Genomic DNA, 27,211 nt, shown 5'->3' with positions numbered 1-27,211 from the left:
TAAGATTCAGAAACCCTGACGATGTGCTGAAAACGCATTTTTTTTCTCTTGTAACATGAATACAATAATGGAAAGTTTTGTTTATTTCAACACGTATACAAGGAATCCCTTTTTCCCTAGCCTTTTGCTTCTTTTCTGTCCTCAGCTATTTGTAAAGCCTCTTCAGACAATTGCTTTGCGGTCTTTCCTCTCTTTTTCTTTGGGATGGTTTTGATCACTGCCTCCTATATAATGTTATAAACTTCTGTCCAAGAACTTCTGTTCAGAAACTCTGTCTACCAAATCTAATCCCTTAAATCTATTCATCACCTCCACTGTATAATCACAAAGAATTTGATTTAGGTCATACCAGAATGGCCTTGTGGTTATTCCTACTTTCTTCAATTTAGGACTTAATTTTGCAATAAGGAACTGATGACCTGAGCCACAGTCAGCTCCAAGGACTTTATTTGCTGACTGTATAGAGGTTCTCCATCTTAGGCTAGAGAGAACACAATCAATCTGCTTTAGTTCCAGAGTTCCAGAGAATAGCAAGGAGTGATAAGAAGGCTTTATTAAGTGAACAATGCAAAGAAATAAAGAACAACTAGTGATCTCTCTAAAATGGGAATAACTAGAGATCTCCTCAGGAAAATTGGAGTTATCAAAGGAATATTTCACACAAAAGTGAAAGTGAAAGTGAAAGTCACTCAGTCATGTCTGACTCTTTGCAACCCTGTGGACTATACAGATCATGGAATTCTCCAGGCTAGAATCCTGGAGTGGGTAGCCTTTCCCTTCTCCAGGGGATCTCCCAACACAGTGACTGAACTCAGGTCTCCCACATTTCATGCAAGGATGGGCACAATAAAGGACAGAAAAGGCAAGGACATAACAGAAGCAGAAGAGATTAAGGAGAGGTGACAAGAGGTGACACAGATGAACTAAACAAAAGGGGTTTTAATGACCTGGATAACCACGATGGTGTGGTCACTCACTGAGAGACAGATATTCTGGAGTTTGAAGTCAAGTGGGCTTTGGGAAACAATGTGTGTGAGTGTGTTCAGTTGCTCAGTCGTGTCCAACTCTTTGTGACCTCATGGACTGTAGCCCACCAGTCTCTTCTGTCCATGAAAATTTCCAGGCAAGAGTACTAGCGTAGGTTGCCAAGGTGTTCATTTCATGCTCCAGAGGATCTTCCTGACCCAAGAATCAAACCCACGTCTCTTGTGTCTCCTGCATTGGCAGGAGGATTCTTCACCACCATGCTACCTGTGAAGGCCCAAGGAAGCATTACTATGAACAAAGCTAGTGGAGGTAATTGAATCCCAGCAGAGCTATTTAAAATCCTAATAGATGATGCTATTAAAGTGCTGCACTCAATATTCCAGCAAATTTAGAAAACTCAGCAGTGGCCACAGGACTGGAAAATGTCAGTTTTCATTCCAATCCCAAAGAAGGATAATGCCAAAGGATGTTCAAGCTACCATAAAATTGTATTCATTTCACATGCTAGCAAGGTTTTGCTCAAAATCCTTCAAGCAAGTCTTCAGCAGTACGTAAACTGAGAACTTCCACATATACAAGTGGCACTTAGAAAAGGCAGAGGAACAGAGATTAAATTGCCAACATTCATTGGATCATGAAGAGCAAAAGAATTCCAGAAAAACATTAACTTCTGCTTCATTGACTACACTAAAGGCTTTGACTGGAGGATCACAACAAACTGTGGAAAATTCTTAAAGAGATGAGAATACCACATCACCTTACCTGTCTCCTGAGAAACACGTATACAGGTCAAGACATGGAACACCCAACTGGTTCAAAATTGGAAAAGGAGTTTATTGTCATCCTACTTATTTAGCTTATATGTGGAGTACATCATATAGAATGCTAGGATGGATGAATCACAAGCTGGAATCAATATTGCTGGGAGAAATATCAACAACCTCAGATATGCCTATGATATCAGTCTAATGGAAAAAAGTGAAGAGGAAATAAAGAGCCTCTTGATGAGGGTGGAAGAGGAGAGTTAAAAAAAACTAGCTTGAAACTCAAGATTCAAGAAATGGAAAAGCAATGGAAACAGTGAGAGATTTTATTCTCTTGGGCTCCAAAATCACTGCAGATGGTGACTGCAGCCCTGAAAATAAAAGATTCTTGATCCTTGGAAGAAAAGCTATGACAAACCTAGACAGTGTATTAAAAAGGAGAGACATTACTTGGCCAACAAAGGTCCATATAGTCAAAGCTGACTTTTCCAGTAGTCATGTATGGATGTGAGATTTGGACCACAAAGAAAGATGGTTAGTTAGATAGCATTATAAATCCAATGGACATGAATCTGAGCAAACTCTGAGAGACAGTGGAGGATAGTAGAATCTGGTGTGATGCAGTCCATAGGGTCACAAAGAGCCGTCTTACAGACTGAACAACAACAACAAGGCAAGGAGTCCCATTGACTTGTGCAGTAATTAGAATAGCAGTTAGGAAAAGGAGTTTGGGAATCTGACAAGTCTCAGAGATTTGCCTTTAGAGAGCTGTGTGACCTTGAGCAAATTATTTAATCACACTAACCATTAGTGTATCATCTAAACACTGGTTGACACACTAAGTCTCATGGACCAAATTCAGCCCACTTCCTGTTTTTGTAAATAGTTTTACTGGAATGGGGCATGCTTATTCATATACATATCTCTGCTGCTCTACACAACAAGAGCAGAGTGGGTATCTAAACAGGACACTTGATACCCGCAAATCTTAAAATATTTGTTGTCTTGTCCTTCACAGAAGAAATTTATCAATCTCTGATTTAAAAATCTGATGTGATAGTGTCTACCTCATAAGATGATTGTGATGATTAAGTAGGATAATGCATACATATTACTTAGGACTTGTCTGGCACATGGTACATTCTCATTAACTGCTGGGTATCACTACTTGTCCTTTATAGAATTTACACTCAATGCTGGAGGCAGTATATCAAATATGACACAGCTCCATCCTTAATGACCTTAAACAACATAGTGTGATACTGTGACAGAGTAGCACAAGATGCTCAGTGGGGACATGCAGGAGCTGTATACAGTACTCACCTCTTCTTTATGCTTATTATGGGATCTATGATATAAAAAATGATGTTTAATGAGGGAGTCAGGATCAAGATGGTAGAGGAGTAGGAAGCAGAGTTCACCTCTCTCCACAGAAATATTGAAAATACATCAACAATTGGAAAGATTTACAGAAAAACAGCTGCTGAGCCCTGACAGAAGACCTCAGCTGTCTTTTCAGAAGAGAAAAAGAAGGGGTCAGGGTGGGATCAGCACCCTGGGGAAAGAATTGTGAAGGAGGAGTTTCCCACACCTTGGGAAGTCTCCTCACTAGCAGAGAGATCATGTTGGATTGAGGCGGGTACGGTTTGGGAGCTTAAGAAGGGAGAGCAGCAACGAGTCTGTGGAAGGCAAGATGGAGAATAACCTGCCCAGAGGGCTGGCACCTCTTCCATGCACTTTTCAACCTGAGATACATCTCGGTTGGTGAGGGCAAGAGTTGAGTGCCGAATCTGACTCCTAAAGCTTAGTCCCAGGGAGAGGACCAGGGTTGGGTGCAGAAGCAGCGTGGAGAGATCAGGTCTTGAGAGATCAGTTTGGAGAGATCAGGTTTTTAGGAAGAAGCCTGAGAGACGCAAGACACCATTATTGGGAGGCTTACACAGGGGAGGGGGTGGGGAACACCGTAAGAATTTCTTTCCCTGGGAGCACTCAGTGCAACAGGACACTGCCTACAGGAGCTCTGGGGAAGGCTGAGGGTTGCCACCACCGCCTTGGGCTCCAATGGCGGGAACTGACTGCCCCTTCCAGATCCTTGGGAAGACACCAGGATCTTCCCCAGCAGGGAAGACTCCATCCCTGCTGATCAGGAAGGTGCAGACAGATCCAGTCTCTAGGAATTCCACCAGAGGTCCCCAGGACCTGCAGACTGTTCCAGGAGGGCACAGATAGCTTCTGCAACTAGGAAATCCTCCAGGGGGTGCTGAAACTTGTCCTGCTGTCCTGGGAGTGCTCCTTTCACTAGGAAATCTCTCGGTGGGTGCCATGTCCTGCCTCACTGTCTCAGGAAGGCAAAGATACCTCTTCACATTAAATGCATTGATACTAGGAAATCTGCCAGTGAATGTCAGGACCTGTCCCACTGTCCTAGGAGGGTGCAGACAGCTTTGCCCACCAGCAGATTCTGCCAGAGGACTACAAGACCAGTCCTGCTGTCCCAGGAGTGCACTGAAATCTCTTGCTACTAGGAAATCCATCAGTGGGTGTTAGAGCCTGCCCTGTTATCCCAGGAGATGCAAATAACACTTGCTACTAGGAAATTCACCACTGGGGTGTCTGGACCTGCCATGCTGTCCTGGGGTGGTATAGATGGCTACCCACCACCCACCAGAAAATTTGCCCAGATGAGGGGTTGAAGCCACACCTGAGACCCAAGGACTATGTAACGAATAAAGAAGAGTTAAAATCTCTCCTCACAGTTGCATGACTGTGGAGTTAAACCTCTACTAATGGTTTCCTAAATCTGGCACTTGCGAAACACCTGAAAAGACAAGTGGTCTTACAGCCGGGAGTGGTCTGACTTTGGCAGCTGGGGGCTCTGTGGGTATGTACACCTGGGAGTTGAGCCAGACCAGAGTCTGAACTGCCTCCATAGCTCCCACAATGTGTCCAGGGGCAAGACTACTTCAGGTCTAGGGCCTGACCTCAGTGAAGCTGTGCTGGTCTCCGAGAGACAACAATGCCTGAGAGTCACCAGGTCCAATTGCAGGCATACGCCAAGCTAAGGCGGACTGAGAGCGGTGCCAACAGCAGTGTACTTTGTGAGCCCAATAAGCAAAGGAGACACAGCAGAGCACATTTACAGATGAACCCTCTAGAGGAGAAATACTCAGTGGCTTCTGTCCAGGTGGGAGTGCTCCTTTCCCCCCTACCTTGCACTGTGGATGAGAATCTTAGCTAAGAAAAAGATGTGGAGCCTCTACTCCAACAACTGCGGAGCAGATACTTCCCCTAACAGGGCAGTGACACAGAGCAAAGGAGAGGCCCTATTCAACACCCATGACCGGCTCTGCTCACCACACCAATCAAACCCCCTATCAATGGGATAATGACCCAAGCCTCTGGAGTGACCTTACTTTTGGGGTCAGACACCAGAAACAAGAGGAAATATGATCCTGCAGCCTGTGAAAAGGAGACCACAAACACAATAAGCTTGATAAAATGAGATGACAACAAATTTGAAGATGAAGAAGCCAGATAGAAAGCTATAAGAACAACTGAATGAAGGGGAGATAGGCAATCTACCTGAAAAATAATTCAGAGTAATGATAGTAAAGATGATCCAAGGCCTCAGAAAAAGAATAGAGGCATGGATCAAGAAGACACACGAAAAGTTTTTTAAAAACCCAGAAGTACTAAAGAACAAACAAATGGAGATGAACAAGACAATAACTGAAGTGAAAAAATTCACTAGAGGAAATCAATAGCAGAATAACTGAGGCAGAAGAATAGATAAATTACTTGGAAGACAAAATGGTGGAAATCAATGTCATGAACAGAATAAAGAAAAGAAGAATAAAAAGGAATGAGGACAGTCTCAGAGACCTCTGGGATAATCTTACATGCATCAATATTCAAATTATTCTACTCCCAGAAGAAGAAAAAGAGATGGCCTGAAAAAACATTTGGAGAGACTATAGTCAACAAATTCCCTAACATTGGGGAAGGAAATAGTCACTCAACTCCAGGAAGAACAGAGAGTCCCATACAGTATAAACCCAAGGAGAAACACATCAAGTCACATAACAATCAAACTAACAAAAATTAAATACCAATAAAAATATTAAAAGCAGTAAAATAAAAACAACAAGAAACACAAGGGAATATCTATAGGGTTATCAGCTGATTTTTCAGCAGAAACTCTGCAGGCCAGCAGGGACTAGCAGGATATATTTAAAATGATGAAAGGGAAAAGCCTACAACCAAAAATACTCAACCCAGTGAGACTGTCACTTAGATTTGATGGAAAAATCTAAAGCTTCATAGACAAACAAAAGATAAGAGAATTCAGCACTACAAACCAACTTTACAACAAATGCTAAAAGAACTTCCCTACGTGAGAAACACAAGAGAAGAATACAAAAGACTAAGGGAAGAAAAAGGCCTACAAAAATAAGGCTAAAGCAAAGAAGAAAATGGCAATAGGAACATACATATTGATAATCACCTTAAATGTAAATGGATTAAGTGCACCAACCAAAAGACATATACAGGCTGGGTGGATATGAAAACAAGACCTATATATATGCTGTCACTTCAAACCTAGGAACACATACAGACTGAAAGTCATGAGATGGAAAAAGATACTTCGTAAAAAAGGGAATCAAAAGAAAGATGGAATAGCAATACCCACATCAGAAAAAATAGACCTTAAAATAAAGACTGTTACAAGGGACAAAGAAGGACACTACATAATGATCAAAGGATCAATCAAAGAGGATAAAACAATTGTAAATATTTATGCACCCAACATACGAACATCTCAGAGTGTAAGGCAAATGCCAATAGCCATAAAAGGGGAAATTGACAGTAATACAATAACAGTGGGGGAAATTAAACACCCTACTTACAGCAATGGATAACCCATCCAGAAAGAAAATTAAGATGGAAGCACAAGCTTTAAATGACACATATTTACAAGACGACTTTAATTGATATTTATAGGACATTCCATCTGAAAGCAGCAGAGTACACTTGCTTTTCAATGTTCAACTCTGTGATCTCATGGACTCTAACAAGCCCGGATCCCCTTCCTCTACTATCTCCCAGAACTTGCTCAGATTTATATCCATTGAGTCAGTGATGCTATCTAGCCATCTCATCCCCTGCCACCCCTTTCTCCTTTTGTCTTCAATCTTTCCCAGCATCAGGGTCTTTTCCCATGAGTTGGCTCTTCGCATCAGGTGGCCAAAGTGTTGGAGCTTCAGCTTCAGCAACAGTCCTTCTAGTGAATATTCAGGATTTGATTTCCTTTAGGTTTGACTCATTTGATCTCCTTGCAGTCCACAGGACTCTCAAGAGTGTTCTTCAGAAATCTCATAAGAAATCAGAAATCAATTACAAGGAAAAACCTAAAAAGCATAAACACATGGATTATTGAATAAATGAAAGAGAAAATATTAAAAAATACCTATAAAACTTAAGTGAAAACGTGATGACCCCAAATCTATGGGATGCAGCAAAATCAGTTCTAAGAGGGAAGTTTATAGCGATGTAATCTTATCTCAAAGAACAAGAAAAATCTCAAGTAAACAAACTAACCTTATATGTAAAGCAAGTAGACAAAAAAGAATAAGCAAACCCAAAGTTAATAGAAGGGACATAATCATAAAAATCAGAGCAGAAATAAATGAAATAGAGACAAAACAATAGTAAAGATGAACGAAACTAAAAGCTAGTTCTTTGAGAAGACAAACAAAATTGATAAATCTTTTGTTGTAATTGTTCAGTCTCCAAGCCATGTTCAACTCTTTGAGACCCCATGGACTGAAGCACACCAGACTCCCCTGTCTGTCACGATTTACCTATGCTTGCTCAGATTCATGTCAATTGAGTCAGTGATTTAATCTAACCATCTCATCTTCTGCTGTTCCCTTCTCCTTTTGCCTTCAATCTTTTACCCTTTACAAACCCTTCCAAAAATTTTCAGATGAAGGAATCCTCTCAACTTCTTGCTATGAGGCTACCATCACCCTGATAGCAAAATCAGACAAAGACATCACAGAAAAAGAAAATTATAGGCCAATATCACTAGTGAACATATACACAAAAATCCTCAATGAAATACTAGGAAACAGAATACAACAACACATTAAAAGGATCATACACCATGATCAAATGGGATTTATCCCAGGGATGCAAGGATTCTTCAATATATTCAAATCAATCAATGTGATACACCATATCAACAAATTAAAGAATCAAATCTATATGATCATCTTAATAGATGCAGAAAAATATCTTGACAAATTTAACACCATTTTATGATTAAAACAGATTTATGATTTCTCCAGAAAACAGGCATAGAAGGAACTTAACTCAACATAATAAAGATCATATACAACAAACCCACAGCAAACATCATTCTCGATGGTGAAAAGCTGAAAAAAATTTCTTCTAAGCTCAGAAATAAGACCAGGATGTTCATTCTTTCCACTATTATTCAACATAGTTTTGGAATTCTTAACCACAGCAATCAGAGAAGAAAAAGAAATACAAGGAATCCAAATCAGAAAAGAAGTAAAATTGTCACTATTTGCAGATGACATGATATTGTATGTATGTATGGATGTGAGAGTTGTACTATAAAGAAAGTTGAGTGCTGAAGAATTGATACTTTTGAACTGTGGTGTTGGAGAAGACTCTTGAGAGTCCCTTGGACTGCAAGGAGATCCAACCAGTCCATCCTAAAGGAAATCAGTCCTGAATATTCATTGGAAGGACTGATGCTGAAGCTGAAACTCCAACACTTTGGCCACCTGATGGGAAGAACTGACTCATTTGAAAAGACCCTGATGCTGGGAAAGATTGAAGGTGGGAGGAGAAGGGGATGACAGAGGATGACATGGTTGGATGGCATCACCGACGCAATGGGCATGAGTTTGAGTAGCCTCCAGGAGTTGATGATGGACAGGGAAACCTGGTGTGCTGCAGTCCATGAGGTCACAATGAGTTGGACATGACTGAGTGACTGAACTGAACTGATGATACTGTACATAAGAATCCTGAAGATGCTACCAGAAAATTACTAGAGCTCATCAAAGGATTTGGTAAATTTTCAGGATGCAAAGTTAATACACAGAAATCTTTTCCATTCCTATATGTTAACAATGAAGGATCAGAAAGAGAAATTTAGGAAACATTATCATTTACCATTGCAACAAAAGAATAAAATACCTAGAAATAAACCTACCTAAGGAGGCAAAATTTTGTACTCAGAAAACTATAAGATATTGATGAAAGATATCAAAGATGACACCTACAGATGGAGAGATTTACCATATTCTTGGATCAGAAGAATCAATATTGTGAACATGATTAGGCTACCCAAAGTAACTTACACATTTGATGCAATGCATATCAAGTTACCAATGGCATTATCCCAGAATTAGAACAAAAAAATATTACAGTTTGTGTGAAGACACAAAGGACCTTCCATAGTCTAAACAATCTTAAGAATGAAAAACAGAGCTGGAGCAATCAGGCTCCCTGACTTGAGGCAATATTACAAAGCTACTGTAATACAGCATGCTACTGGCACAAAAACACAAATATAAATCAACAGAACAGGATATAAAGTCCAGAGATAAGCTTGGGCACCTATGGTCACCTAATCTATGACACAGGAGGCAAGAATATACAATAGAGAAAAGACCGTCTCTTCAATAAGTGTTGCTGGGAAAACTGTACAGGTACTTGCAAAAAAATGAAATTAGGACACACCCTAATACCACACACACACACACACCCTCAAAATGGATTAAAGAACTAACCAGACGGCAAAAAATTCTTAGTGGAAAACCTAGGCAGAATGCTCTTTGACATAAATCACAGCAAGATCTCTTTTGATCCCTCTCCTAGAATAATGGAAATTAAATCCTAACTGGTTAGGCTAAATAACCTTGATTATATCTCAATGGATTGTATCTACTAATATATTATTAAGGATTTTTACATATATGTTGAATTCTAGTTATCTTTTCTTATGGTATTTTGTCTGACTTTGTTATTACAGTAATAATGGGATCACAGAATAAGTTGGGAAGTGTGACTGGTGAACCCAGTGCCAGGTTTTGATACGGATAGGTCACTTGACACCTGAATGGGTTATGACACATGACTGGAGTAACAGCAGTGAAGAAGCATGGCATAAGGAAGTAGATGGCAGAGATCCCTGTCTACTATGATGTGTTCTTTATTTCGTTGCTTCACATGAGGCCATCCAATACTTTATTTTGAGGGGTTCTGATTATACTATAAGGATGGGACAGATGTTGTCCAGAGCCTTGCTATTAGAAATATGCAAAAAAATATAAGCTAGATGCCAGCATGTCTGACGTCACCTGGGAGCTTGTTAGAAACACAGGTTTTTAGGCCTCAATCAGATTAGAAACATTACAGAAGTTGTTCTAATTACAAACATTAGGTGTTTCATGGAATTGAAAAGTCAAGAAGGAAAACAAGGGTCCAGTCAGATATAACTGTAGGTATGAGACTTTCCCCTCTTGTCATCTTGGATTTGTGACAACTTTATCTGGATATTGAACACACAGTATTCATGGATTGTTTTCATAAAGCAACATTATTTTGTACTCTCATTCTCCTTTTGTCTTTAATTACTGGTGTTAGTTTTCCATGATTGGATGAAAATCTGGCATTACCATGACTCTCAGGCCAGGCACTTTCTAGTATATTTAAATCAGAAAAGTCTCAACTCAGAAATTAGAATGTCCAGGTCCTCCACTCCAGTGCATGTCTTCCTTCTCATCCCACAACTAGGAGGGGCTGTCATAGTGAGCAGTCACCCCTGGAAGAGGACAGTGTGGTCAGTTTCTTCCCTCTTTTTTTGGATCAACTTGTCCCTTGCTTGATGGCTGTTGATTTTTCATGAGGGAAGGTTGGGGCGAGGAGGTGAGAGGTGATACGGAAAGAGGACAGAGAAGAAATATAATAAAGCTTTCCTTTCCCTTGTACCATCTTGCTCCCAGTTTGGCCAAATTTCAGTTACTCTGTGCTGAGGCCTGTTTGGGCCTTTAAATATTCCTCTTGGACACAGCGTCCCTATCTCACGTGGTCTTGAAAACTTTGCCTCAACAAATCGTAGGGATACAGGCCACTTCTGGCTCTGCAACACATCTCAACCTTGGAGCAGCCAGCCAGCCTGTCTACCTTTATATTGAACAGGCAAAATGTGACATGAGTCCACTGTAAATGTTCCAACTGCAGGAGGCGCAAATTAAGTACTTCAAGAGGTCTTGGGAAGCCCTTCTCATTAGGCCTCAGAATGGTGGAATTCACAGCACACTGTATTTCATTCTAGGAGTTTATTTCTAAAATTCCTTCCAGATCTCCATGTAGCCTGGCCCAAATTGTAAAGCAGGTAAAGAGCTAATATTCATGAAACCAATTTTCAGATGTTTTCCTTTGTATATTTATATCTTGTATATATATATATATATATATATACATATATATATATATATATATATATATATATATATATATATACTTATCTTGACCTTTCAATTCCATGAAACACCTAATGTTTGTATTTAGAACAACTTGTAATGTTGGTGACTGTCACAGAGCACACGGCTGCCATGCACGTGGGCTTGTTCATGAACCGGTAAGACCTGCCACGGCCAACAGGAGGTGTGGTAGAACAGGGGAGAAGCTGAAAGAACTGTAGCTCTCTTGAAGTAGATAGAGATTGTGAATTAATGAAATTTTGGTACAAATGTGTGTGAGGTCTCATTTGTTACTCAAAGGATTATAAGGCCTAAAAAAAAAATGGGTTTAGAATTATAAGGTCAGTTTCATCAATAACTGAGTGGAGTTGATGAATATTGAGAAGAAACTAAAAAAATAGGATTTAAAGTCATCAAGAATAGGTCAAGCTTGCTAAGGAATCATAAAAACTCATGAAAGAGCAAAATTTGCTCCTTTTTTTCTTCTGCTGTCTCGCTCATTCTGAGTGGAGGAAGCACTGCAGTGATTATTTTAGTCTCAAACCACTGACATATGGTGAACAGAACACATAGAAGCTAACTTTAACCTTTTCATCTCCCAGAAATGGTTGCATCTTTTTCAATGGAATTAGCATTAATGCATATGCACCTTTAAAATATCTGTTAACATTAACCACTCTTACTGTGACATTTCTTTCTCTATATATCAACGCCATTTTTGAATTTTCATATTTGTTCTGCCAACTTTCAAAAATTCTTAATCTCTTTCCATTCTTTGCATTTCCTTTCTCACCTTATTCACTTTTCAAAATGAAAAGGAAAGAATATTTGCAGGGAAAAAAAGCATACAACTTTCTTCAAATGTTTTTCCCACTAGCCAAAAACGACGTTTGCTTTACTTTTTCTTTGGACAGATATGTCATTTGAGTTAACTGCATGAAGACTCAGTCCCGTGTAAATACTTTGTGTTCAGTTTAATGTCTCAGTGTCTGAATCTAAGTCTGGGAAGACAGGGAAAGTATCATCAGAGATGTTTGGGCTGTAGGCCAAAGAAGAGAATCAGACTGCCACATGAAACACCACTCAAAACTGAGAACAGGACTCATCTGTGAAACATATGTTTGGAGAAGAAAAGTGCTTTTCTTCTTTGTAGTAGCATTACCTTTGATACATTCCCCATTTGGCAGTCTTGACTAATAAAACATTAAAAAAAAAATCTTGTGAAATTCTTGGTTTTCATCCTTACCTGCTTTAAACCCATCAGATTCAGCAATTTTCTTTTCTGAAAATTATGATTAGTGGTCATTAACAGAGGTGTGTAGGGCACATATGTGCTGATGTGAAGTCAGGTGAAGCAGACTTAAGTGTTTCTGGAGGATGGAGAGGTTGAGGTTAGCTTCTGTCCATTTGACTAACCATATGTCAGTAGAGCATGACTGAAATAAATGGGGCACACGAGTACAGTCTTCAGTCAAACAACATGATTCAGTTTATTACCAAGGTGAAAGCAGGGATCAGTGGCCGCCATGCTGTGAAATTGCATTTTCTGCTAATTTGTGCCACCTCTCTGAACTGAGGAGCGAGGTCATGTCCTATCACCTTAAACAGATACGCAAGTCAGTGGAGGCCTTCCAGGCAGCAGCATCTGGGTGACACTTCCCAGTACAAAAAGGGCCCCAGGAACTGAGCCTCAAACAACAGCACATCTGTTTCAGATGTGGAAATGTGGTGTTCACGTGAGCATGTCCTTGATGACTGTTTAGTTGCTGATTTCAAATTTCATTGTTTTTCAGGAGTATTGGTATAATGGCTGTAATTGCATTTTGTGAGCAGTATTCTAAAGGATGCATGTTTCTCAGAGGGAGCGTATTTTGGGAACTGGTCAGGTATACCCTGGATATAAAATGTGTGCTTTTGAAATACAGTATGTATATATCTTATAATTACTCAATGAACAAGTTCATAGCATTTTCTAGTTTCTGATATGAGAAGAATTAAATGTCTTTCCCTGTTTTGTTCTGGTTTGGGAGCTCTTTTCAGTTCATTGACCTCAAAAAAAAAAAAAAAAAAAAAGAAGGTAAATTGATAAAGCAATTGCCTTAGTGACAGATAAATGAAAATTTACACCAAAATATTCTATTGATGCATTCAGGAAAGTTGGTGATCTCCTGGGACTGAGTCAGATGTGGGACCAGAGGTTAAACACCTCTTATTAATGGATCTTTGGAAGAGTAGCTACTTAAAAATGAAATAATTCATCTGGTGAGTTAACTGAGCTTCAAGTTAGCCCCCAAATGCTAGGTTTATACTTGCTGTCCAAATTAATTACCTCCAAATGATAGCTTGGATGACTTGCTTCAATTCAGGCAAGAAGGACAGAAAACAAAAGAATAGGAGAGCCAAGTAGAAAAACAATAGAATGAAAATTCTCATGATGATGAGTGCAAAACAAAGCCAAAGGTGTCTCAGCACAATAACAGTGATGTACCTACCATTGCTCTATATTTATCTCCGCAGATAATTTATCTCCACAGAGAGTATACTATTTGAAAGAAGCTTGAGCAGTCTTGGCTATAATGTCTGCATAACATATATTGTCAGAGTTAGAATGGAAATCACATGCTTATCTTTTCCCATTTGATCGCTAATACACAAGAGTTGACTTCCCTGGTAGCTCAGATGGTAAAGCATCTGTGTACAATGCTGGAGACCTGGGTTCAATCCCTGGGTCGGGAAGATCCTCTGGAGAAGGAAATGGCAACCCACTCCAGTACTCTTGCCTGGAAAATCCCATGGACGGAGGAGCCTGGTGGGCTACAGTCAGTCTGTGGGGTCGCAAAGAGTTGGACAGGGCTAAGCGATGTCACTTTCACTTTTGCTTTCACACAAGAGTTAAACTGAACAGAAACTTAGAGTGGGCAGAATATGGTAGCTGCAAATTTTGAGGATAGAACTTCAAATATTCCAAAATAAGTGATTTTTAAATAGTGAAAGAATTTTGCTGTGAAGACTGAAGCACCAAATACAGTTTCAGCCCAGGCAGAAGAATGGGAATAACAAAACTCAGCAGGAGCCAGTCTCAGAACTGGCTTTTCAGGACCAAGGAGGAATCAAGGGGAATGAGGCAGCGCTCAGGAGTCGGTCAGTTCTGCCTTTGAAGACTGACCTGCAGCTTCCCCAGACTTCAGAATCCTCATCAGTCATGTCTGACTTCTGTCTCAGAGTCGAGCTATGATATTAATATTAACAATCCTATTATTCTTAGTCCACAGGTTAGAAGGGTGAGGCCCAGAGAATTCTTTCACAATGTGTACATATATCAAATCATCACATTGCATGCTTTAAATATCTTAACCTGGTTAAAGGCTGGGAATGAGTGAGGACTGAGCAGGAGATGGACCCATGACAGTCTGACCCCCACACGTGTTCTCAGCAGACATTCTCTACCACCTTTCAATGATGTCAATAATTAACAGCACACTCAAAAGCGTCAGTAACGCTAAAGGTGTTACTTTGAGTTTCCAAGATGTGTAGAATGGCATGTGTGATTAATAAGCTTTCCAATGCAGGTTCGACTGAAACAAGCCAGGTTCCTAATTGTGCACAAAATTTGATTTTCAGAAGGAAAGATCCTTAACTAAAACTATCGTTTTAAATTTTAGTATCTCTTTTCTTGTATTTAATTATTTTGTGATCGCTGAAGTAATAAATACTGGGTTGGCCAAAAAGTTCAAATGGGTTTTGAACAGAACCCAAAACAAAATGTTTTTTTTTTTTCTGTCAGATGTTACAGAAAATCCAAGAAACTTTTTGGCCAACCCAATACTTACTTTACAAATTTGAGGAAGGCAAGAAAATAGATAGTGGAAATAAGCAAAAATCACATAGTTCTGGCAACTAGATGAAATTATTTTAAATATTTTGTTGGATTGTCCTATTGCATGTATGCTGTATGTACACTTAGGGTGTCAATGTATGTGTGTAGATGCTAGAAAGATACTTGTCCAAGATTACACAAAACTGAAAGATAAAACTAAGATTTTAACTCAGGTCTGCCTGAAATAGATTTTTGGATATATAAATATGTACATATCCCCAAACACATATTTCTTTGTATAACACGTAAAATTTTACTTAAATATTATTGCTATTCATTACAGTATGCATCTAGTCTTCAAAGATGACTTTTGCATTTATCTTAAGTTTTATATCCATTCTAGAAATTATGTAGATACATTTTAACCTATCTCATTGTTCACTTCCCTTCTCTAGATCTATAGTTATCCATTCTTGAGTTTTTTTTTTTTAACTACTTTGTTGAGGTATAATTGACAAAAAGCATATTTTAAGTATTCACAGCTTGATGAGTTTGGAGATAAGTATATATAATATCCATGAACCATCACCACAATCTATATCATAAGCATACTCATCGCCTCATCACCTCCAAAAGTTCCCTCCTGTTCTCTTTTTTTTCCAGCTTTATTGGGGTATCATTGACAAAACTGTAAGATATTTAAAGCATACAATGTGATGATTTGATATATATACACATTAAGAATTCTCCCCATCAAATTAGTTAACATGTTTATCATTTCATAATTTTACCTTTTGTGTGTGTGTGAGAATGAGCACATTCTACTCTCAGCAAATTTTGATTATAGAATATTGTTATCAACTATAATAAAGTTAGCACCTCAGATCTTATTTATTTTATAACTTAAAGTTTGTACCCTTTATCAACCTCTCCCTGTTTGTCCTACTCCCCAACTCAAGTGGCTTCCCAGGTGACACAGCAGTAAAGAATCTGCCTGCCAATGCAGGAGATGCGGGTCTGATCCCTGGGCCGGGAAGACCCCTGGAGGAGGAAATGGCAACCCACTGCAGTATTCTTGCCTCAAAAATTCCATGGACAGAGGAGCCTGGCAGGCTAGAGTCTATGATGTCACAAAGAGTGGGACACAACTGAGCAAACACCCACGTGCAAACTCTAGTAGCCACTTCTCTATTCTTTTCTTCTTTTCAACTTTCTATTTTTAAAGATTTCACATAAGTGATACCATGTGATTTTTGTCTTTCTTTCTGGCTTATTTTTCTTAGCATAATGACCTCCAGGTTCATCCATGTTATAAGAAATGACATAATTTCCTTTGTATATAATTATAAATATAAATGAAAATATACATATATATCTATAATGTATATATAAATATGACATCAGGGCTTCCCTTGAAGCTCAGTCAGTAAAGAAACTGCCTGCAATGCAGGAGACCTGGGTTTGATTCCTGGGTGGGGAAGATCCCCTGGAGAAGGAAATGGCAACCCACTCCAATATTCTTGTCTGGAGAATCCCATGGGCAGAGGAGCCTGACAGACTACAGTCTAAGAGGTGACAAGAGTGGGACTCGACTTAGCAACTAAAACCATAAAACCACTAAATCTGAGATACTAGTACAAATGTTCCTTCAGGATAATGATTTCCTTTTCTTTGGATGTATACTCAGAAGTGGGATTGCTGGATGATATGATAGTTCTTTTTTTTTTAGTTTCTTGAGGAAACTCCATACTGATTTCCATAGTGGCTACACCACTTTACATTCTTACCAACAATATACAAGGTTTTGCTTTGTTTTCTCTTCACATTTTCAACAGCATTCATTATCTTTTCTCTTTTTGATAATAGATATCCTAACAGGCTTGAATTGCCTTCTTCACTTATTTTATTTTACTTTTATTTTATGAATGCTAATCATAAAATCTACCTTCTTAGTAAATTTTAAGTATACTGTATAGTATTGCTAATTGTGGGCACAATTTGAATTTCTTATTTTGATTAGTGTCAACTTCTTAGAGGGCATGTTCAAATATTGTTCAGAAAATACTTAAAGGCTATATTTTCTGACTCCCTTGGATGTCTGAAATATTAGGTGTCTGGACACAGTGATGAACATCTTAAATACATGTCCTATATCCACTGGATCTGATCTTGCTTCTCATCAAGATATTGATTTCTTTACCTTGTTCCTCAGAACTCTATATGGAAATATTTAATCTGTCCTCCACTAAATCCACTCTCAGTTGTATCCAGTATATCATAGAAAGACTACATTATAATTTTAATTGAAAATCATCTTTCACATAATGAATTTTATCTGAGATATTTTTTATTTATGGCTTAATACTGTATTTTATTTGATTTACTGTATAGTTTGTATAGGAAGGTCCAAATTAAAAAATTTAGAAATATAGTACGGCACTTATGGTTATCTCAGGACTTTTTTTTTTTAATTGTTGTATAATTTTCAAAAGCATGGTGATTTCTTTCTGCTTATCCTTGCATGGGGAAGTCCGTGGTAACTAAGGATTGACTTAAAGTAAGTTTGGAATTGAGACTGATGTGGGTCTCTGTCTAATTCTTTTATTTTCAAATAAAAAGGATTAAAAAAGAAACAACCCACCATAGTTTTATTTGGCTACCTCTGGTATTCTGTAGACTGGGGTGGAAAGGGAGTTGAAGTCAGAACACTGGGCAGTCATTGTAGGTGAACTCGCCTCTGGTCGAGAGCATTTCCCATTCTACAGTGCTTGATCTCTCCTCACTTCTAGCCACTGCCTCTCTGAGTTAAGGGCTGTCAGTGATATCCTCCTGGGTCTCCTCCATCTGCTTTCAAATACTCTTTTATTATAAGACATTAATAATTAAATGACTGTACTCAACTCACTATCTTGCCCAGAAGTCCAGAACTGTGGCATGTACATTAAAATTTAAGTTGTGAGATAGGACTTGGGAGTCAGATAACCTGGTTATACCTCTTTTAGCTATGTGCCTTTTCAAAAATGATCTAACTCTTCTGAGGCTCAGTCTCCCAATTTGTAAATTGGGAGAGACTATTTTCTCTTCTGCAAGCTGCTGGAAGGCTTCTGTGAGATACCTACCAAGGCACCACCAGTCCATGGCAAAAACCTCCAATCAACAGCGCTGTGATTTCTGGCTGAGCCAGACTTCCTGTTGTTGTTTAGTTGCTAAGCCTTGTCCGAGTCTTTTGTGACCCTGTAGACTGTAGCCTGCCAGGTTTCTCGTCCATGGGATTCCTCAGGCAGGAATACTGGAATAAGTTGCCCTTTTCTTCTCCAGGAGACTCCTACTAGAATCAAAGCATGCCACAGACCCACCACTTCTGATCAACATTCAGTGCCTTCTTTAGTTACTAGCCTCTGTGACGCTTTGGTATTTTGCACAGCTCTTAGTGAGCACTTAGTCACCACTTGCGCTCAGTAGGTACTCAATAAATGCTTTAAAAAATAGTGTAAATAAACCTATTAATAATTTGGGGTGCATTTGGGGATTCAGTGAGTCGTCTTCTGAGACAGTTTCTCATGTCTTGTTTTTAGTTAGCTTTCCCACCTGGATGCATTTTAATAGGAAGAGAATTAAAGTATAAGGCCACTGGGAGTGAGAGCCTGAGGAGCAACGAAACTAAAGAGAGGAATGAGGGAACGTTATTTGTTATGAGCATGATATAAAGAACAGGAAGTCCTGGATGTACCCCCTACCTCTTTTTTGCACATGACCCATCCCCTGTGAAATCCGTAGAAATCTTGTCCTTTCCTGAACTCTGACACTAATTCCTGCCCTACATGGCCCTGGACGTGGGAAATAGAAGGAAAAGGTGGATTTAATGAAGTTGTTTCTGTCACCAAACAGTGCTGTGATTTCTGTTTCAGTTGCCTTTGTGCTGTATCCTGTCATTACCCAGCCATATGGTGTTAAGAAACACACTCTAAAATGTGATTTTATAAAAAACTACTTTGCAGTTGTAATGAGTAATGGTGATCTGCTTCACAGCTAGAAATGCATGACAGTGGCTCCCATGGTATCACCAAACTTCAACATGCATTAGAGAACCAGGAGAGAGGAAGAAAGGAAGTGGATCTCTCCTCCCATCTTTCTATAAACCACAGTGGGTACCTCCAATAGTTTAAGTCAGAAGGGAGCACTGGGGCAGTAGTCATCATGAGGCCATCAGATGCCTGAGCAAAGCTTTTAGAACTGCCCCTCTCCATGGCTCGTTATTCCACCTTTAAAGTTGAATCTGTGTGTCTAGACTTAGACTAGGCCATCTTAGCTTCCCTCCAGCCACAAGGCTCATTACAACTGAGGCCTGCAGTGTCTCCTTCTCGTTGGCTCTCCAGCCCCATCAATCAGGTAAGACATAGCTGACACTGAGCTGGAGAAGTTTGAGTTGGATTAACTGATCCTCTCCATTAAGCAAAAACGATTAGGAGAAACTGCCCTAATAGGCTGGGTTTTCTACGTGTGTAAACATCCTGGGAGAGATTTCTCCATCTTTGCGGTAGATTAGTTGCATTGACTGCTGGTAAAGAATCTGCCCACAATGCTGGAGACCTGGGTTTGATCCCTGGGTTGGGAAGATCCCTTGGAGAAGGGAAAGGCTACCCACTCCAGTATTCTGGCCTGGAGAATTCCATGGACTGTATAGTCCATGGGGTCACAAAGAGTCGGACACGACTGAGTGACTTTCACTTCACTCATGGCCCAAGAAGACACACTAACATTTACAGACTGCAGGAAGAACCCCAGCTATAGTGGCCGTCTCCTCTGCCCTAGAATTCAAGATGTGAGGATGCTGAAGGGTAATATTTCTGGAACACTCTTGCTCTGATGCCAACTTACACAGCTAGTTGACCTCAGATTCCTCATCTTCAAAATGAAAGTAATGGACTAGATGCCTTTCTAAGGCTGTCAGGCTTTGACATTTTATGAGTTGATGATGCACAAATTTGCTCAAACATTACTTTGTATATTGCTTGCTATCTTTCTAGCCATTAATACAACCCACAGATATAAAATGACAAAATCCCTTCACCCTGTTAAAAGATAGATTGAGGCATATTAAAAATGTTATCTATTGGAATCAGGCAGCACCAGACCATAAGTGGTAGCAATGCTGTACCAACTGGAGCTGGGGAGAAACTTTATAGAGAAGAAAGAAAGAAAAGTGAAGTCTCTCAGTCGTATCCAACTCTTTGTGACCCCATGGACTGTAGTCTACCAGGCTTCTCCATCCATGGGTTTTTCCAGGCAAGAAGCGATCGAACCCAGGTATCCCACACTGTGGACAGATGCTTTACCTCTGAGCCACCAGGGAAGCCCTTTATAGAGAAGAGGCTGAAGCAAAGTAAGGAAATTATTGATTGGCTATAGCTTAAAGCCTGGTTGGCTCTTTGTGACTGGTTATTCCCAGGTTTCAGTTTCCTAACCCTGTGGCATTTACAGGCTTGGATTTGGGTTTTACTTGTGCAAGCTGCCTAGCATTAGAGCCCCACTCAGTCTAATGGTATCCTTGTTTAATCAACGTTAACACCACTCACTTTTTCTTTGGAGGAAAAGCTCAGACTAAGCTGCTCTTATCCTCCTGAGGCAGAGGAAGCTCTGACCCTGAGACCTGGGTTTTCCCGTAGCGGTTGCTCTACGTTCTGTCTTTTTTTTTTCTTTAACTTATAAAGGGTTTGCCTTTTATCAGCTAAATAACAAAGGGAAGTCTGCTTAAAACCCTTGAACCAGTTTCCATGTTTATAAAGTGAGAGTTGGTTTTTTGTAAAGATAGAATTCATGTATGAAAAGTGCCTGGGAACGCAGCAGGTCCTGGATAATCCATAGACAGGCATCTGCGCTGTGACATTGGGTAATTCACTCTCCCTCCATTCCTGTTTCTTCACATTTAACGGGTGGAGCAAGGGCTGGATGAGCTCATAACCTGCCCTAGTCCCCATTTCTCGGGTTTTTGCAGAGTCCTAGGGTGCCAGCGAAATATATTCTATTTATCTGATGAATTTCAGCCTCACTTCCTCAATTTGGGGTCTCCATACAGTTTTACTTTTGGAAACACTTTGTTCTGTGACAAAAGTTTTGTAAAAATACAGGATAATTGTTAAAGTTTCTCTCTTTTGACAGTAATTCAATGCCTTTAACAAAATTTATGATCCTTTTGTACCTAAATGTTTATATGTGTTGTTAAACCATAATGTAAAAATATATAAACATTTTCACATGTTCTACCAGATCAAATATGGTATGTATGATAATAATTAGAACCACCAACCTAGCATATTGTGAAAAAGTTTCACATATGCATTCAATTTTAGTTTCTGATTTTCAAATATGCATTCAGGGAAAGGAGGAAGTGGCTTTCTACTTAACTTCTTTGCTGCTAACAGAACATGCGTGTGTTTTGGCAAGTTTCCTAGGGAACATCTGTCTAAAAGGGAACACGGGGGAGTTAATCCACCTCTACCAAGCCAGGGGAACTGCTTTATGTCCCATGCTATCTCTGTTAAACTTCTTAACTGTGTATCCCTTTGAGCAGAGCCACGAAACTCATCTCTTTGAATAAAAAAGCAGATCATAAGCAAGACTCAAACTGGTTTATTTACAGAAGAACTCAGTTGGTAAACAACTTAGACTCTTTTTCCAAAAGAATTATTTGTAGAAAACTCCAGTGCTGGGGTGGTGATAGGGTTATGGGGTGGGGTTTGTAAATGGCTTGCGGATGTTTCCAATGAGTCATACAAAAGGAATGAATGGAAAAAAGCTCCTTAGAATTGGGTAGTGGGGGTGGAGAAGGGATGGGATGGAGAATGAAGCAAAATAGCACTTTGACATTGCCTCAGTTCTGGTTGGAGGAAGCATGATGAAGGATTTGAAAAAATAATAATAATAATAAAGAGTCCAACAACTTAGAGGAACTGGCTGGACAGCTCTAAATAGAATGGGATTGGGTCTTCCCTTTCTCAGCTAGGTTTGACTGCTGCTGCTGCTAAGTCGCTTCAGTCGTGTCTGACTCTGTGTGACCCCATAGACGGCAGCCCACCAGGCTCTGCCGTCCCTGGGATTCTCCAGGCAAGAACACTGGAGTGGATTGCCATTTCCTTCTCCAGTGCATGAAAGTGAAAAGTGAAAGTGAAGTCACTCAGTCATGTCTGACTCTTTGCGACCCCATGGACTGCAGCCTACCAGGCTCCTCCGTCCATGGGATTTTCCAGGCAAGAGTACTGGAGTGGGGTGCCATCACCTTCGGAATATGCTAACGGTTCACAGATGAAGAAAGACTAAGTGACAGAATGAATAGCTACAAGTTACTGGAAACTTAGTGGGAATGTTAGAATTTGAACTCAATGCCTTTCTCTAAATTCCAACGTTCATTTTTTAAACTGCATACAGAAGTTTTTCCCCACTTCATAATTAACCATCCCACAAACAAGGACATTTAAGACTGCGAGGGCAGGTAAAGGACGAGACACAAAGGTAAATTTGAATTTTGAATAACAATTTTTTTTTTTTAATTTGCTACATCTGCTAACTCTGGTCAGACAGGAACGTAAATTGACAGAACACCACAACAAGACCAAATCGGGCAAGCTGGCCTAAAACAAGACAGATGTAAAAGACAAAGCTAGAGAGAGAAATCATGTAAATGGGTAGAAACAGGAAACAGCAATCTCCTAAGGGAAGAACAAAGTGGCGGGGGTCTGGGGATGGCTGGTAAAGAAAAATCAGGAGCTGAAAGATCTAGCAGAAAGAAGCCAAAGCTGAACAAGAGAGACAAGTAATTCAGCAGAACTTTGATAAAGTACATACAGAGGCCTCATCACCAGAGTGATTATATTAGTTTAGGCTGCCATAGCAAAGTACCACAGACTAGGTGGCTTTAGCAACAGAAATTCACCTCCTCACAATTCTGGAGGTTAGAAGTCTGAGATTGAAGCATTAGCAGGATTGATTTCTTCTGAGGTTTCTCTCCTTTGCTGGAGGATGGCCAAATCTTCCAGTGTCTTCTCATGGTCTTTTCTCTGTGAGCGTCTTATCTTTTCCTCTTGTTAAGATGCCTTGTCATGTTGCATTAAGGCCAACCCACATGACTTCAGGCCCTGTCTCTAAATACAGTAACATTTTGAACTACTGGGGGCTAGGACTTCAACATAGAATTTTAAGAGGACATAACTCTGTACATCACATGTTATACTTTCCAAATTGCTATCAATTCAGTTCAGTTCTGTGCCGGGGTCCAGCCCTGGCGGATCCAGGGAAACTCGAAGGTGAGACCGTGTCAGCTTCGATCAGGAAACAACTGCTAGATTAAATACTAACTAGACGCTGATAGCAATGGCACCCCACTCCAGTACTCTTGCCTGGAAAATCCCATGGACGGAGGAGCCTGGTAGGCTGCAGTCCATGGGGTCGCTGAGGGTTGGACACGACTGAGCGACTTCACTTTCACTTTTTGCTTTCATGCATTGGAGAAGGAAATGGCAATCCACTCCAGTGTTCTTGCCTGGAGAATCCCAGGGACGGGGCAGCCTGGTGGGCTTCTGTCTATGGGGTCGCACAGAGTCGGGCACGACTGAAGTGACTTAGCAGCAGAGGCTTATAGAGTGGTTAAGTGAGGATAGCTCAGCAGGGAAATTCAGTGGAGAAAAGAGGCTGAATAACTTGGTTTACGCAGAAAACCAATAAAATTTCAGACAAGAAATTTGCGTCATCTACGTAGGCCGCAGGCGTCCTTCCGTTCTCCCGAAGGAGAGGAGACACTGAGGCCTCCCCGGTCGGATCTTAGAAGCCCAGGCAAAATTAGTAGGCTTGACGAACCTCCACATTCCAGATGAGGATTCAGCCAGAAGGTGAAAGAAAGAATGACACGAGGAGACCAGTCTTTTGAGGAACTGATCCCATTTTTTATTTTTCCAGGGTCTGTTTTTATACACTGAGATGTTATACAAAAGTCACGTGGGGTCAGCAGTCCTGACTTTTATTAAAGTCAGGTGCTTCATACAAAAGTATACAGAGGTCTTAGGGGTGTTACATCATCTTCTGGCCAGGGGGCCTGCTGACAATTTATGACCCTCTCCTTGTGACAGCGGTCAGTCAACCAGAACACTTATTTCCCCAGGGGTGATTATTCTTAAAACAGACGCCACCTTCTGAAGGTACCAGATAAATTTACATTCCTATAGGGTGAGGGTGTACTGGGTTTTAATTAAGGAGAGAATTTGCTTAGCCTAAGATCTAACGTGATTAATATCAAAGGTTAATACTTATTTCTTCTATATATTCATTAATGTGTGTAAGGGCAGGGGATGTGGAGACTTAGCAGCAAATATTGGCTCAACAAATGAAAAACCCTTCACCAATACAATTTCTAATCAGCCCACTATACTTATACTAATAGTTTTCTAACTTCTCTAAAGAACCTGTTTTTAGAAGGTTTAAGCATCTCATGCCTCTCATGGTTGGGAGGCTGTGAGCAATCACATGTGGCCGGACAAGCCTGTCAGGCAGGCCAGAGAACCTTCAGAGGAGTTTGTAGGTTGAAACACTGTTGTCACACCCAGGAGTTTTTATTAACTAGAGCTCTAAGTTAACTCCTTCTCTGAAAGAGGTGGGGGGGACAGCCCCCCGTAAAGTCAGAAGTGTAGGTGAGAGCACAAAGTAGTAAAGTAGGCAGACTCTGGTTTTGGGGGTAGATGCTCGAGAATTTCCAAGGGGACTCCTGGGGCTCGATCCCACCTTTGTGTATGCCGAGCCTCCTTCCTCATGACCTTTGCCACGGGTGGAGTTCCTCACGCTGGCTCCAGGCAGTTCTGCAAGTATTTATCACTACTTAATACAGGCAATACTGTTCATGGGGTTCTCAAGGCAAGAATACTGAAGTGGTTTGCCATTCCCTTCTCCAGTTGACCACATTCTGTCAGATCTCGCCACCATGACCCGCCTGTCTTGGGTTGCCCCACGGGCATGGCTTAGTTTCATTGAGTTAGACAAGACTGTGGTCCTAGTGTGATTAGATTGACTAGTTTTCTGTGAGTATGGTTTCAGTGTGTCTGCCCTCTGATGCCCTCTTGCAACACCTACCATCTTACTTGGGTTTCTCTTACCTTGGGCGTGCGGTATCTCTTCACAGCTGCTCCAGCAAAGCACAGTCACTGCTCATTACCTTGGACGAGGGGTATCTCCTCACCACCGCCCTTCCTGACCTTCAACATGGGATAGCTCCTCTAGGCCCTCCTGTGCCCGTGCAGCCACCGCTCCTTGGACATGGGGTTGGTCCTCCCGGCTGCTGCCCCTGGCCTCAGGTGTGGGGTAGCTCCTCCTGGCCGCGGCCCCTGACCTCGGACTTGGGTAGCTCTTCTCGGCCATTCCTGTGCCATTGCAGCCTGGCACTCTCAGCCGCTGCCCCTGACCTCGGACGTGGGGTAGCTCCTCTTGGACGTGCTTAGTGCGCTGGTTGGTCGCAGCTGCCCATGCTTAGTGCGCTGATCACAGCCACCGTATTCTTGCCTTGAGAACCCCATGAACAGTATGAAAAGGCAAAATGATAGGATACTGAAAGAGCAACTCCCCAGGTCAGTAGGTGCCCAATATGCTACTGGAGATCAGTGGAGAAATAACTCTAGAAAGAATGAAGGGATGGAGACAAAGCAAAAACAATACTCAGCTGTGGATGTGACTGGTGATGGAAGTAAAGCCCGATGCTATAAAAAGCAATATTGCATAGGAGCCTGGAATGTTAGGTCCATGAATCAAGGCAAATTGGAAATGGTCAAACAGGAGATGGCAAGAGTGAACATCGCATTCTAGGAATCAGCGAACTAAAATGGACTGGAATGGATGAATTTAACTCAGATGACCATTATATGTACTACTGCAGACAGGAATCCCTCAGAAGAAATTCAGTAGCCATCATGGTCAACAAAAGAGTCCAAAATGCAGTACTTGGATGCAACTTCAAAAACGACAGAATGGTCTCTGTTCGTTTCCAAGGCAAACCATTCAATATCACAGTAATCCAAGTCTATGCCCCAACCAGTAACGCTGAAGAAGCTGAAGTTAAACGGTTCTATGAAGACCTACAAGACCTTTTAGAACTAACACCAAAAAAACATGTCCTTTTCATTATAGGGGACTGGAATGCAAAAGTAGGAAATCAAGAAACACCTGGATGCTTGGGGCTGGTGCACTGGGACGACCAAGAGGGATGGAATGGGGAGGGAGGAGGGAGAAGGGTTCAGGATGGGGAACACATGTATACCTGTGGTGGATTCATTTTGATATTTGGCAAAACTAATACAATTATGTAAAGTTTAAAAATAAAAATAAAAAAATAAAAAAAGAAAGAAACACCTGGAGGAACAGGCAAATTTGGTCTTGGAATACGGAATGAAGCAGGGCAAAACTAATAGAGTTTTGCCAAGAAAATGCACTGGTCATAGCAAACACCCTCTTCCAACAACACAAGAGAAGACTCTACACATGGACATCACCAGATGGTCAACACCGAAATCAGATTAATTATATTCTTTGCAGCCAAAGATAGAGAAGCTCTATACAGTCAACAAAAATAAGACCAGGAGCTGAAGGTGGCTCAGACCATGAACTCCTTATTGCCAAATAAAGACTTAAATTGAAGAAAGTAGGGAAAACCACTAGACCATTCAGGTATGACCTAAATCAAATCCCTTATGATTATACAGTGGAAGTGAGAAATAGATTTAAGGGCCTAGATCTGATAGATAGAGTGCCTGATGAACTATGGATGGAGGTTCGTGACATTGTACAGGAGACAGGGATCAAGACCATCCCCATGGAAAAGAAATGCAAAAAAGCAAAATGGCTGTCTGGGAAGGCCTTACAAACAGCTGTGAAAAGAAAAGAAGTGAAAAGCAAAGGAGAAAAGGAAAGATATAAGCATCTGAATGCAGAGTTCCAAAGAATAGCAAGGAGAGATAAGAAAGCCTTCCTTAGCGATAAATTCAAAGAAATAGAGGAAAACAACAGAATGGGAAAGACTAGAGCTCTCTTCAGGAAAACTAGAGATACCAAGGGAACATTTCATGCAAAGATGGGCTTGATAAAGGACA

General features: G+C 40.6%; 1 pseudogene; it reads left to right on the top strand.

Annotated features, from left to right (window-relative positions):
• The first annotated feature begins 4,767 nt into the window (after positions 1–4,767).
• Positions 4,768–27,211, top strand: part of LOC129626921 (heterogeneous nuclear ribonucleoprotein U-like protein 1) — a 43,897-nt pseudogene continuing 21,453 nt past the window's right edge.

Source organism: Bubalus kerabau, chromosome 14, assembly GCF_029407905.1.
Source record: "Bubalus kerabau isolate K-KA32 ecotype Philippines breed swamp buffalo chromosome 14, PCC_UOA_SB_1v2, whole genome shotgun sequence".
Taxonomy (NCBI): Eukaryota; Metazoa; Chordata; class Mammalia; order Artiodactyla; family Bovidae; genus Bubalus; species Bubalus kerabau.
This window is presented reverse-complemented; position numbering and strand designations above follow the sequence as displayed.